At 52.4% G+C, this 11346-nt stretch overlaps 1 protein-coding gene across 1 annotated transcript in view; it reads left to right on the top strand.

Annotated features, from left to right (window-relative positions):
* Positions 1 to 306: 306 nt before the first annotated feature.
* Positions 307 to 11346, top strand: part of Znf385c (zinc finger protein 385C) — a 53102-nt gene continuing 42062 nt past the window's right edge. Inside the window, exon 1 of the mRNA XM_042282796.2 lies at positions 307 to 400. The gene's annotated coding sequence lies outside the window, so the exon portion shown is untranslated. The remainder of the gene's footprint in view (positions 401 to 11346) is intronic.

Raw genomic sequence — 11346 nt, 5'->3', positions numbered from 1 at the left:
GAAAAAATTAAAAAAAAAAGGGGGGGGGGGAGGGAGGAACTCCATGAGCAAGCCTGAGGTGTGGTGGCACATGCATGTGATCCTAGCATTCGGAAGGTGGAGGCTGGAGGACCAAGAACTCAAGGTAACCCTGGGCTACATAAGACCCTGTTTCAAAAGCGGGGTGAGGGAGAAAGAAAAAAGAAACCGGAACTCCCAGTGGCCCTGTTCTGGGCCCTACTGGCCACCTCAAAGTGCATCCAGACTCCTCACCGCCAGGACCGGGGTGGGACAGGAGACCCCGCCCCTCCCAGCTCGGCCCCGCCCCCCGCCAGCCAGTCCCGGCCCGTGAGCCCAGAGCCTGTGCGAAGCAAACCCGGGAGAGCAGGTGGCCACCGCCGGCTCCGTCTCTTCCCTGCAGGTAAGATAAGCAATGCTGGCAGGTCCACACTGAGGACCTCGAGGCCAGCTCGAGAGGACAAAGAAGCGCTTTGCCCTGTCCTCTGCCCGCGTCTCAAACCTAGGGGACCCCCAAAGACGTTCTCTCTCTGGACTCAGCGTGTGCGACTAAACTCTGAGGAAGTTGCAAGGACCCCGCTGGCTGTGCGCGATGCTGCCAGGGTCCGAGGGCTGGGGAAGGCAGCATCGGGCAGTAGACACTACATTGTTCCGGAGGGCAGCAGGTGTGTGTGTGGGGGGGGTGGCGCTTCGTCACCCCAAGTGCCCTGTGTGGGTCCCAGGGCAGGATCTTTCACAGTGGTTTGGAGTGATGGGATGAGCCGAAAGGTTTCTGTTCTGGGGGCAAGTGAGGAGACAGCTGCCGCTTGCTTGAGTGGGACCTGGGTTTTCTGGTGACCCCGGGTCATCTGCATCATTTGCACCTGGGTACAGATGCACGGAAAAGGTGTGTGTAAGGAAGTACTGGCCCAGGCTCCGCAGGTCCATTCTGTCTGGAGTCGGGCTATGGGGATGAAGGCAGGCATGAGATAACCATGCTCCCTCATGTGGGATTTGGGCTTTAGGATGGGACACTGTCTCCTAGGATCCAGGGTAGGTTTTCTGCAAGAGGCTATCTGAGCGAACCCAGCTGTGATGCTGGATTCCCTGAGCCACAAAGGAGAGGCAACTTGGAACCTCATGGTCCACTCAGTAAAGCAAAAAGCCCTGGGGTGTGGAACAGAGGGAGATAAGGGTGATGCCACCTGGTCCCAGCCAAGACTCCAGGAACCTTCCAGAGACCATCATGAGTCTTTGGATAGAATGAAGTGATGACTGGGGATAGCAGGGGAGACTTTTCATGGTCATCTAGATTCTTCATTCCATGGTCTCTTCCCCCATACATGGTCATTGTCAGTAAATTCTTCCCCAGTGTGTGTGTGTGTGTGTGTGTGTGTGTGTGTGTGTGTGTGTGTGCGCGCGCGCGCGCCTTGGCATGAGCAAGAACAACTTGCTGGAGTTCTTTCTTGCTTTCCACCATGTATGTGGTACTGGGGAATCGAACTCAGGTCATCAGGCTTGGCATCGAGTGCCCATACCTGCTAAGCCATCTCAATGGCCCTTGCTCATTTCTGACCATCTTTTCTGCTTTGGGGATAGCTAGCTTCTTGCTTTTGGGAGGCAGTGAGTTTAGGAAAGGGGAACTTTGGGGTGGGTTAGCCTTGAGTCCTATCGCCTCTACTTCTGAACTGGCTTCCTTACTTGAAAATGGAGATAAGGATAAAGCCCACCTCATAGGGTGGCTGCGGGGATTTAATGGGAATACGCATGAAGAGGAGCGTTTAGCACAGTCCTGGCGTCTGGTGATGGCTCAACAGGTCTAAGTGTCCCCTCCTGGGTAGGACAGCAAAGCCGATCTGCAGGGGGTGGGGACGGGGTGGAAAATTTTTAAAGCTTGTCCAGAAAGAGCGATGCCCTGCCCTCCTCCCCTAACAGGCCCCGGCGGCCCCCTGCTGGTTCCCACCCCTGTGCGGTCCAGAACCCCTTACCCCCTCCTGGCTCTGTCACCTTATTTGCGTTGCCTTTCATCTTTGGGGTGAGGCAGGATCCAGGGAGCTGCGGCGGGGGGGGGGGGGGGGGGGCGAACACTTGGGGCTGTGCCTAGATGGCACGAGCTCTGGTTTGGAGACCCAGCTTGACAGAGATGCCCTGTTGGCGCCACCTCCCTGCCCTCCCCGCCTCCAGAAATCCACAAGTTGGGATCAAACCGGGCTGGGTTTTTCCAGGAAGACTAATAATCCTGCCTGGGGATTGTCCGCGCTCCCCTCCAGTGGAGGGAGGGAGAACTTCAAGCCCTGGCTCCAGCTCTGGTGGCCGCCAAAGAAGAACAATCCCCGAGCACCCTTAAAATCCGGGCACCCGTGCACATGCCCTAGCCCGGGTGCTTCCAAGTGCTCTGTTCCGGCAGCTTTCTGTCAAGTGTAGACAGCAGGGCTGAGCATCAGGACCACATAAATGCTCAGGGCTGGGGATGCAGCTCAGCTGGCAGAGTACTTGCCACGGCATGCTATTTTACAGGACTGTGGCCGGAAGCAGACCGAAGCCAGGTGTCTGTCTGGGCGGCCCCTTGTGGTGCGGAGAGGACCTGGCTGTGGGAATAGGGCAGGGGTGGCTGGAGCCAGGGTGAGAATGAAGCCATCTCTCTAGACTGATGTCATTCTGGTGTGAAACTCGCCTCACAGGAAGCCGAAAAACCTGAATTCAAGCCTGGTCTCCTAGGTTGCCCATGAGGGTGTATCTGTCAAGGTAGGGGGGCCAGAAAATAATTTATTGGACATGGGGCTGGGGGTGGAGCTCAGTTCGTAGAGTGCTAGCCCAGCATGCACAAGGACCCCCCCCCCCCACTGTTCTACCCCCAGCACTGCCTAAAACCAGCCATGGTGGAACATGCCTGTAATCCCAGAACTGGGGGGGGCGGGGTTCAGGGGGAGCAGAAGTTTATCTGATTTAGATAAACAGGGGGATTTAGAGTTTGAGGCTAGCCTGGTATACATGCGACCTCATCTCAAAAATACTGGACATTTCATTAACAAGATCTATAACTTTAAAACATACATTGTTGTTGTTACTTTGTGTACTGGAGATCAAACCCAGGGCTTTGTGCGGGCTAGTCAAATGCTCTACCACACAGTCATCTCCCAGCCTGTTTCGTTTTCTTTCGTGTGGGGGACAAGGCCTGATCAAGCTATTTAGGCTGACCTTAAACTTGAAGCTGTCCTCCTGCCTCAGCTTCTCAGGCAGCTGGGATTGCAGGCTGGTGCCACCATACCGTCCGAACTTTAGATATGTCGGCCTATGTCTGTGACCGCCAGCAGTTTTCTTGTTCCATGCCCTGCAACGGTGACAGGGGACCTGGCTGAGTCTGTGACCCTCAGTGTCATTTCGTTAACCTCATCCCTCTACTCCTCCTCTGGTAAAGTGGCCTTAAAACCGGACTTGGGCCACACATGTCTAGACAAGGAGGGAGTTTCAAGGTGAAATGAAAATTGTCAGTTGTCACCAATAAACGGTCCCCCCTTGGGCTTCCTGACCTCATTCTCTAACTAAAAATTGGGACATTTTTCTTTTTTTTATGTCCTATGACGCTTGAGTGGAAAGGGATGCGGAGGAGAGCTTGCTTTTCTTTCCAGCGTGGCAAGGATGTGGCACTTTCTGCTCCCATGGAGCAAGGACGACGAAATAAGCTTGTATGCAGCAACGAGACGGGTAGAAACTAGATCAGAGGAAGGCAAGGTTGAATACCCACCATGCCTCCCATCCCCCACCCCACCCCACCATGCCTCCCTCTCACACCCACAGCCAGGGAGGGGGGGCTTCTTCAGGAGTGTGGGAGCCGGTGAGCTGGTAGCTGGGATCATCCCTGATGGAAAGAAGTGGCATGTTGTTCTAGGCTGCTGTGGAGTGCCCTGTGGCACCTGGGCATACATACCATCTGCTCAGAAAAACAAAGGCCTGCCACCTCTTTTGTGACCAGCTCTGCTCAGTCATGATTCTTACTGGGCTGTCTGGGGACCAACCTGCTACTTTGGCCTCCTTAACACTGCAAAGTTTTTTATGGAAATAGACACACGCACCCACATGCATACACTCACTTACCCAGCATGCTACCTGGCTCACAAACCGTTCCTGAGCACCAAGTCTCACGTGGACACCCCTCCACATCGCCCGATGCCCTACAGCATGCAGCCTATGCCCTTCCCGCACTCATGGCCTCCCCTCCCTCTTTGGTGCCTTTCATTCACCTTGGGTGACCCACCAGCTCCAGTGGCCAGCCGCTGACTTACTTGATGGTGGCTGGGGGCCAGCAGCCTGCAGTTGCTCAGTGTTGGAGAGAGGAGGCAGTAGAATCACCGTCCTGGGACTCCCTCAAGGCCCGTAGGACTTGGTGTTCAGCACCCGTCTCCAGAATTTCTCAGGAGGGTCTAGGGGACCGGAATCTCTAGCTCTGCCTGGCCGTGTGGTTCTTGGGGCCTTCCTCTGCCTTAGAATGTGTTTGTCCTCTCCCTGCTGTGTGTGCCATCCCTGTCTCCCTGTCTTCCCGTCTCTGTTGCTGTCTTTTCTCTCCTCTTCCCCTCCCCCCACCACACACACACACACACACACACACACACACACACACACACACACACTTACTTTTCTCTCTGGCCGAATGGCTCCGTAGTTCTGTTTCTGTCTGTTTTGGTTCATTTTGAAGACAAGATCTTAATCTATAGCTCAGGCTGGCTCGGAACTCACTGTGTAGCCCAGGCTAGCTAGCCTCCAACTCACCGCAATCCTCGTGCTTTAACCTCTTAAGTGCTGGGATTGCAGACATGAGCCGACACCCCCAGCTCCATGCCTCTACCTCTCAGCTTAGGCGTGGTGGTCCTGTGTCTCTGGGACTCACTCTCTTGAGGAAGCTCAGGGGAACAGTGTAGACGAGTAACTCTGGGTCACAGGAAGTGGCAAAGCATCCTGGGGCACGACTGTCCTCCCCCAAGCAAATGAGGGTATCAGGACAATAGGTCAAGATTGGTGCCTCTTTCCCTGGCCCTCTGTTGGGAACTCTGGCTCTGGCAATGGAATATTCTTCAATGACAAGGCCCAGAGTCATAGGCCTGGAAGCAGAACTGGGGGTTCAGAGTGAGGGAGGGGCAGCCCCTTGTCTGTCCTGTTGACCAGTTTGAGTTTAAATGGAAGGCGAGGACTTGGCGCCTCCCTCAGAAGAAGTGTGGACAAGAGCAGGGTTGAATCAACACCTTTCTTTTTACCTTGAAGCAGCCAAGTTCAACCCATGCATCCCAGGCCCAGCTTCCTGCTCCAAACCACCACGGTGCCCCCACCCTGCTCCAGCCTTTCCGCTGGGCCTCTTTAAACAGTCCCCTGGCCTCTCTGCTCCCTGCCGCTGGCCACACCGTGGCCGCAGCTCCTGCACAGGCCTTGCTGTGTTGGCTGCTTGTTTATTTGCCTAAGGTTTCCTGGGGTGTGGTGAGAGCCAGAGCCGTAGACCCTCCCGAACTCCAGATGCCCATGGAGAGGCCTGGCCACATCTCAACTGCCCTAGCTCCCTCATTGTCCTCCCGGGCCCAGCACCTCCCCTCCCCACCCTCCTGGCCTGGCCTTGCCGATTCCTACATGATGCCAGCCCTGCCCTGATTTGAGAGTTCTAGAAGGGGGATACCAGGAATGATGTTAGACGCCAGGAGCTTTGTGTTTTCTGGCGGGGAGGGGGAAGCAAAGAAACATGGGGGGTGGGGGGCATGGACTTTAGGGGAGATCTGCCCACCTTCCAGTCTGTCCTCCTTGGCTGAGCTTGAGCTGGCCATTCAGTGACTTGGCTTGGGACAGTTGTCTCACCGCTATGACAAAGGACCTGACGAAGGCAGTTTTAGGAAGGAAAGGTCTGTTTTGGCTCACAGTCAGAAGGTCCAGCCCCTCAGGCCAAGTGATGCAGGCATGGGAGACAGCTGGGCACATTGGGTCGGAAGCCGGGAGCAAAGAGATGCATTCAGGTGCTCTGTTCCTCTTTATTTTATTGGGGACCACAGCCCAATGAATAGTGCTGCTCACAGGTAGGATGGACCTTCCTTCCACCTCAGCCTGACCTGGATAATCCCTCACAAACATGCCTAGAGGATGGTTTCCATGGTGATCCTAAATGTCATCGAATCGACAAGATGAACCATCACATGGCCCCTTCCAGGAACTCCGCAGAAGTATCCCCCGGACCCCGGGGTCTTTCAAGAACTTGATTTTTCACAGTCAATCCAGAGCTGTCTGGTTCTGCCCTGTGAACACCACAGAAAAAAAAGGTCCCTTATGCGGTGATAGGCAAGTGCAGAGGTCAAAGCTACTTGCTCAAGGTGCAGCCTTGAACCTAGGTCTCCTTGGGTAAAAGACCCACAGGCTACAGTGACCTCTGGCTTTCTTTTTGTTTTGTTTTGTTTGTTTGGTTTTGGTTTTTCAAGACAAGATGGTTTCTTTGTGTAGCCTTGGGTGTCCTGGAACTCCCTCTGTAGATCAGGCTGACCTCGAACTCACAGAGATCCACCTGACTCTGCCTCCCGAGTGCTGGGATTAAAGGTGTGCGCCACCACTGCCTGGCTGGCCTCTGGCTTTCCTACTCTCATTTTTGTTCCACCTCCTGGAGGACCTTCTACCCGGGGCCCCTCATCCCGGACCCGTGTCTCAGGCTGGGAAGGGAGGCTGGGGATAGGTAGTATTTCTGTGCCCTCATTCTGAGACTTGATGCCCTAGTTAGCAGCTTCCGGTGGGGGAAAGGGACTCAAAGCTTTTAGAAAAGGCTTTTAACCAGCTGAGCACTAATTGGGAATTTGACTAGCATTGCTTAAGGCTAAGGGCGTCTAACCAGGATCTTCAGGTGGAGGTGTGTATTCGGGGTAAAGAAGCCAGAGTGGAGATCACCAGGTTTTCCTGGACAGCCTTGCCAGCAGCCAAATGTAGGAGCCAGGAACGAAGGGCCAGTCCAGGTTGGGGCAGCTGTTGGCACATGGGATGATCCTTGGGAAGATGGGCCTGGATCGGGGCAGGGAATAAAGCCACCTTGGTAGGTATCTTTACTCTCCTGCTGGCCTGGGCTTCTCTGGTGCTTGCTGTCAGGGGTGTGCAAGGGATGTGACTCTACCCTTTCCTCCCTCTTTTCTCCCAGAGCTCTGGGAGTCCCACCCCACTTCCCCATCTCTTGTCCCATGGACATGGATTCACTCAACAAACATTTCTTTTTTAATTTATTTTATTATTCCATGTGTATGGGTGTTTTGCTGCATGTGTATTTGTGCATCATGTGTGTGCTGTGCCTGTGGAGGCCAGCAGAGGGCATCAGATCTCCTGGACTGGAGTTACAGACAGTTGTGAGCAGCCATGTGGGTGCTGGGAATTGAACCTGCGTCCTCTGGAAGGGCCGCCTGTGCTCTTAACCACTGAGCCATCTCTCCAGCCCCTCAACAAACATTCCTTGAGTGCCTACCCTGGGATCTGCCTTGGGAATTCAAGAGAAAACAAGAGAGCATAAAGCGAAGGGACTAAGAGGAGACAGAACGAGGCAGCTAGGGATGTAGCTGGGTCGGCCCTGAGTTCAATCCCCAGCACCCCATAAACTAGGTGTGGTAGCGCACACACCTGTGATCCTGGCACTGAGGAAGTGGAGGCAGGAATATCAGAAGTTCAAGCTCATCGTCTGCTACATTCCAAAGTTACAGTCCTGCCCTGGGGATTTGAGAAGTTGTCATCACTGTACAGAAAGGACAGCTTGGCGGGGAACAGCACTTTCCACTAAGCCTGATGGCCTGGGTGCTGTTCCTAGGACCCGCATGGGAGAAGGAGAGAACTGAACCCTATAAGTTCTCCTTTGACCCCATAGGGGTGACTGCTTGCATGCGTGTACACACACACACACACACACACACACATACACACACACACACACACACACACACACACACATGCATCTACCTGTATATATCTTTATATCTAATTTTTAAAGGAGACAGACAGAAAACCCATTTTAGAGAGGGCTATGAGGAAGTTTCTCATGGAGGAGATGGCCAGAGCAGCAGGAGGGAGGACCCAGAGCTAAGGAGTGCTGGAGGCAAAAAGCCCAGGTCTCGGGAGGGAGGGAAGTCATGATAGGCTCCAGGGACAGAAAGACCCTTGTGTGGTGGGAGTATCCCTCCTCTGGAGATGAGAGCGTACGGAAATAGATGGGGTGAGCACTGACTATTTTGACCTGGATATTTTAACCGCAAGGATGTTTTGAATACAAACATTTTAAACTAAAACATGCCAGCACCGTGCACTTTCGGGGAGATGTTTTCCACTTTGAATTCTAGTTACCCAACTTCATTCCCTTGATGAGTTGTTTTTTTTTTTTTTCAGTTTTCCTCCCTATGGAGGAACAAATAAATGTTCTACAGCAGAACAAATAAATGTCCACGCTTTTCATTCCGTTTTAATTTCAACTATAACTCTTCCTCGGCATCAATTCCTCGTGCTCGATGTTGCCACTGGGATTTGATCTGTCTATCAGTCTGGGAGTTGCAGGCTCTCAGCACCAGGCTCTGCCATTGTGAATGTGACCAGGTAACCCCATGCAGTTTGGGAAGATTGGAAAGTAAAACAAGACCCGTGGTCAGGATTACAATGTTTTGTCGGTTTCAGTCAAGAATGAGTTTTCTCCTAGCCAGTTTCTGGTAATCACACTGTTACTTCTACCAGGAATATTTTTAGTCAGCAAGTAGTATTTATATCTCAGTTAATCTGTGGGAGGTGCAGGGTGGGCGGGGTGCTGGGAGAAGGGAGAAAGATTTGAAAGAGGCCAAGAAGGACCCAGCCATCCAACCTAAGGTTTGCAGGTCACATAAGGCTATGGACAGTAAGGAAATGTGGCCCAGCACAAAACTGTAAACTTAAAAACATTAGATTAGAAAAAAAAAATTGATTTTATTATTTTTGAAGGTTATTTTTATTTGTGCGTGCGTGCGTGCGTGCGTGCGTGCGTGCGTGCGTGCGTGCGTGTGTGTGTGTGTGTGTGTGCATTGTGTGGGTTTATGCCACATGCATGCAGGTGTCTGGAGAGATCAGAAGAGGGTGTTGGATCCACTGGAGCTGGAGTTATAGGTGGGTGTGAGCCACAATGTGAGTGCTGGGAACCAAATAATGCTTGCTCTTAACTACTGAGCCACCTCTCCAGCTCTTCTCTCTCTCTCTCTCTCTCTCTCTCTCTCTCTCTCTCTCTCTCTCTCTCTCTCTCTCTCTCTCTCTCCCCTCCTCTTCTTTTGTAATTCATTTGCAAGTTTCTTGAGTGTGAATTGTAGATGACAAGGTGGTGTTGCAATATTGAAAGGCGGGGCATGGCTGGAGCCACTATCCACCTTCCAGCTGGGGTGAGGATTTTCCCCAAGAGGAGGGAACTTTTGAAGCTTTTGTTTGTTTATGGCAAGGCCCCACTTTGTACCCCAGGCTAGCCCAGCATCACTGTGTAGCCATGTGGTCTTGAACTCCCAGCAACCCAACTACCTTGACCTCCTGAGTGCTTTACCTTTTAAAATGATTTGTTTATAAATAATTTTTTTTTTTTTTTTTTTGGTTTTTCGAGACAGGGTTTCTCTGCGTAGCTTTACGCCTTTCCTGGAGCTCACTTGGTAGCCCAGGCTGGCCTCGAACTCACAGAGATCCGCCTGGCTCTGCCTCCCGAGTGCTGGGATTAAAGGCGTGCACCACCACCGCCCGGCTTGTTTATAAATAATTTGTTTATAAACTACTTATTTATAAGCACACATGCACACGCACATGCACATGCACCACAGTGCTTATGTGGAAGTCTGAAGACAACTCCTGGGAGCCAGCTCTCTCCTTCTATCGTGTGGATTCCAGGGATCAAATATAGGTCATCAGGCATAGCAGGAAGAGCGCCCTCTGCAACTGCCCCATCTCCCAGAGTCATCTCACCGGGTGCTTTTATTTATTTATTTATTTATTTATTTATTTATTTATTTATTTATTTACTTATTTACTGTGGGGCATTTACCCACCACCCCCACAGCTTCCCAGAGTTTTCTTGAGTGCGAGAAGCAGGAAACATTAGATAGAAGGATTTATAGCGGAGAATCTTGTGGAGATAAACAGATAGAAAATAAAGGATAGCCTCGAGAGGGCCTGGAACCTATTCCAACGGGCCCCGACTGTCTCTCGTCCAGGGTTTTTATAGAGACGCCAAGGGGTGGAGCAAAAGACCTCCTCCCCCAGCACAGCCAAGTGCAGGCCATCTCAGACACCTGCACTCAGGCCCGTGGTCCTGATCATCCTCTATTCGGACCTGCTGGGTAAAGCCACGAGGAACCCCAGAACGGGCTCCCACAATTTACTTATTTATTTTTGGTTTTTTGAGACAGGGCTTCTCTGTGTAGTTTTGGTGCCTGTCCTAGATCTTGCTCTGTAGACCAGGCTGGCCTCGAACTCACACTGGATGCTTTTAAAGTCATCTCCTCAGTGCTTTTAAACAGGCAGATGGTGTGCCTAGAGCTTGCTTGCTTATTTATTTATTCATTCATTCATTCATTTGTTTATTTGTTTGTTTTTGTGGTGCTGAAGATCGAACCCAGGGCCTTCCCATGCTAGGCGGGTGATCTACCTCTTAGCTTTTCCCCAACCACCATGTTCTGGCTGTGTGTAGAGAATATTTAGGAGGAGTGAGGGACAGGCAGAGCAGCCAGGTAAGGTGGCTACCATCTCCATTCAGGCAGGAGGAGTAAGAGAACTGGAGATTTAGCAAGAAAAGGTAAGAACTCATCCCACTCCCCAGGATCTTCTCAATGGCCTCCCACACCTCCCTTCCTCCTGATACTACAAACAACCTGGAAGCAAAAGTCTGGCCCCAGGGTTTGTGCAGGGTAGGAACTAATGCCTAGGGTGTCTGCCCCTGAATGCCAGCAGGGGAGGGGATGCATGATCCCACCCATGATCCAGAGTCACGTGGCTGGAACAACCACTGGCCACAGACCTGGCCCTGAAACAGACTCAGACACAGGGCGCTTGTCCTGCTGTGGCTCGGAGCTCAGGGTGTGACCCTAGGCAAGGGTACAAAGGAGCCTCTGTCAGTGTGGGGCACTGTGCCCACCTGGAGCAAGCCAGGCGCCCAAGGAGTGAGGAAGTGGCCTGAGAGTACAGGGAGAAACCTGGAGGTGACACACACCTGAGGTTTGAGTGTCATGGGGCTAAGTCACTTCCTCACCTGTAAGATGGGGATCTAGACTCCAGCTTCCCAGACCTGGCACGAGGTCGGCACTGCTCGTTGCCCGGCTGAGTGCTCGTTAAGTATCACTTAGCATATACACATAACATTATCGTATGCACATTTGCTAAGCACCTTACAGA

This window comes from Peromyscus maniculatus, chromosome 8, assembly GCF_049852395.1.
Source record: "Peromyscus maniculatus bairdii isolate BWxNUB_F1_BW_parent chromosome 8, HU_Pman_BW_mat_3.1, whole genome shotgun sequence".
Taxonomy (NCBI): Eukaryota; Metazoa; Chordata; class Mammalia; order Rodentia; family Cricetidae; genus Peromyscus; species Peromyscus maniculatus.
Note: the sequence above shows the minus strand (reverse complement) of the source record. Positions and strands in the feature narration are given on the sequence as shown.